We start from the raw sequence: 3,491 nt of genomic DNA, 5'->3' as shown, positions 1-3,491 counted from the left end.
GGCGTCGTCGCACTTCTTGAATTTCGCTTTAGCTTGATCATGACAGCGCTGGTAATAACGGTACATATGTACCACCTCGACAGCCGAATTAACCGTCTAAAGCAAAAAAATATATATATAGTAAAATAAAAAAATAATAATAATATATGAATCAAAACATAAGTAATAAAAAGTAATAAGGGTCATGACGGCAATTTTATCTTACCCGGAGCATATCATTCATCATCTGACCGCAAGGAGCTATCAGCTTGTCAACAGGTATGTCTGCCGGCGTGGCTAAATCTTTCAGCATTCTCCACCCCATGCTGCCTCCGGTATTGGGATCGTCGCAGATAACAGACTCTCCCCTATTCACGTTAATGCGCGGATGCCACGGCTCGCCAGCACTGCCGCTAGGAACCAAGAACTCCTCAGCCACCTCGGTAGGAAGCTTCACATGGGGGACCTCGATATAATCCCCTGTCAGCACAGGTATAAAGGCGTTCTTGCTGCTGGCGGACTTGCCCGACAACCGATTTTGTCGGACCCTGAGAGAAGACTCTTCCGCCGGTACCAGCTTCTCAGTTGCAACAACCTTCTCCGCCGCTATCACACTTGTCTCAGCAGGTCGGCGCAGAGTGATGTTTAACTTCTTGACACCGGTAGGAGCGTCGTCCTCCAAATTCACGACGTTCAGATCCTTGAAGGCATCTGACGACTTCTGCTGATCCTTAGCGGCCTCCTCCTGTTTTTGTTTTTTATTCTGGTCACGGCTGGAGAGGTCGCTGGATCTTTTCTGAGCATTTGCTCCACCTCTTTTGACCGAAAGAGTACGGGGAATTCTGGTCCTGCGTTGCTCGTTGGAAGTCATGTCTTGCCGTCTTCTTTTCTTCCCCTTATGAGCACGTGTGCAGTAAACGGGTAAGGTATCGTAACTGTGCTTTGGATTTGGAGGGCACTGATATTTCACCCTGCCGTCAGGATGTAAACCCAAGTTGGCGAAGTCTAACTTATTAATACCTGCACCACAGCAAGCACGCAAGGAATGAATATGAGTAACAGGATTGTGAAGCTTAGATACACTAAAAATCGAGATACCGACAGGGCAGTCAGTTATTTTGAAATAAATGGTTCTAGGCATCGAGATATTCCAATAAAAGTACATAAATAAAATATGACAGTGAAAAGAAAAGAAGACAGTAATGATGTACATAAAAAATAGTAATAATCACGATGAAAATGAAAAAATAAAGCAAAGCTGTTAATATGAGAAGAGCCATACCAAATGCGTCAGTCCAGCAGAGACCGACATGAGACAAAGGGGCGTTACCCAAGATATAATTACAGTTGGGTAGCCATACCCCCGGTACAGCTTTATTCTTACTACCGGCCCTCACATATGTACAGTCAAAAAACTTACAAGCATACTTCTCTATCTCACCTAATCTTCTACGCCTAATAGTATCAAACATGCTATGAGTAGGATAGAAACGCCTGCGAACTTTGTATTCTTCAGGAACACTTAAAAAATAGAAATTCTCCATCCAGCCTTTACAACTGGTCAGTTTCGGCCAGACCGTGCATTTACCCCGGGTCGTGAACAATGACCAAAACCCTGGTGACTGACTATCTCTCTTTAGCCAGTTAAGAGTGCGAAATAAGTTCAAAGTAAGAGGGAAGTCCATGAATATCATTACCCACACCAGTGAGATAAGATTACGAATAGCAATGGGCGTTAGCTGCGCCACACATACATTCCAAGCCCTGAAAATTTTCTCGATAAAAGGATGTAGTGGGAACCGTAAGCCATACTCGAGATGTTTTGCATATACGACTATATGACCGTTAGGACAGTCAAGAGTAGTTTGACCCTCTTTGGGTAACTTCAAATCATAGCCGTCAGGGAGGTTGAAGAAATGAGCACCGATACGACAATATTCTTTCTCGGTAGCCTTCGCAAGCCATTCTGGGTCAACTTTCGTTGACACAACCTTGTACTCGGCCTTTAGTTCAAGGGGTTCTCGGTATTTTGGATCGTCGTTTTCAGAGTCATACCCCTCATCTAAATTCTCTTCTTTCATGACGGCATCGCTTCTTTCAGCGGCCTCACCCTCCCTCACTCTCACCCTTTGCTCACTTACCTCGGTAACCTGGCTGCCATCCCCACTACCGGGTTCACCGGATCCCTCATCTCCACTCTCACCTACACCTTCATTTTCACTGTTACCTACACTCTCCTCACCCATATCCTCCAGAGATCTCTCTACAGACTGTATGTGCTCCTCACCGACATCAGAACTTCCCTCAACCACAGGTTCTTTGCCTTCACGGTGTTCAGAGGTTTCACATTCCTCAGGTTGATAACTAGTTCTTTTGGTTCTCGGCATTGCTGTTGTTTTACGACCTATCTTGCCTAAGTTTGACCCGTATTGAATAATCTCGAAAGTAGAATGCAATTGAGGGCAAATGCTTATCGGGGAGACTGAGATGATCTCAACATCTTCTAAAATATTAGACCAGGTAGGCTGACAAAGAATATTCAACTTCGTTCACCGGAGCTGGGGACAAGGGTGCAAACGGGTCAGCCTCGCCGGCCTTACCCGAAGTCGAGTTTTGAACAAATTTAGGCATAAACTTAACAAATACAACCACAGACACAACACTAAGGCGAAACAGGCAACTGACGCTCTAAATTACCAAAATAAACAAAAGTTAGGGCTTTTTACCTCGTAGAATCAAATGAACTTCGTATGACAGAACTGACAGAAACACTGAAGTGAGAAAGTTGAGAGACTTGGATCTTCAAGCAAGCAATTGAAATTATTCTCCTCTTGATGATGCAAATTGATCGACAAAACCCTAAGTGTGTTCGCAGAAAATACGTCGGAGAAAATTTTTGGAAACAAAGAGCAAATGACGAAAATTGCTGATTTTCGAGGCTTAAATACCCCCATGAACAATGGCAGTTGAAGTGACAGTTTGTGCATGCAATCCAACGGCTGGGGAAAAACGCCTTTTCGCAACCTAAGACGCAGGATGAATGACACGTGCCCCACTCATTTTAAACTTTTCCCGCCCACGAAATTTTGCAGTTTTTAAATTTTTCATCAAAGTGATAAAGCCTAAGCGTGCTATCGGTACTTTGCTCACTTAAGGGGCAAATCAGAGATTTTTTGTAAAATCTCAATCAGTTTTTGAGTGACCAAAGTACTATCGGTACTTTGCTCACTAAAGGGGGCGAATTAAAGATTTTTTGTAAAATCTCAATCAGTTTTTAAGTGACCCAAAGTACTATCGGTACTTTGCTCACTTAAGGGGCAAATCAGAGATTTTTTGTAAAATCTCAATCAGTTTTTGAGTGACCAAAGTACTATCGGTACTTAGCTCACTTAAGGGGCGAATCTTACATTTCTAATTTCAAAATACTATCGGTACCTCATTTTGTTCTGATTCTTCTTATAATTACAAGTGAGCACGTCGGTTTCACCGACGACCTCACTTGGGGGGCTAGT

This window comes from Chenopodium album, chromosome 27 (assembly GCF_948465745.1).
Source record: "Chenopodium album chromosome 27, dcCheAlbu1.1, whole genome shotgun sequence".
Classification (NCBI taxonomy): domain Eukaryota; kingdom Viridiplantae; phylum Streptophyta; class Magnoliopsida; order Caryophyllales; family Amaranthaceae; genus Chenopodium; species Chenopodium album.
The sequence above is the reverse complement of the archived record's forward strand: the minus strand, read 5'-3'. Positions refer to the sequence as shown.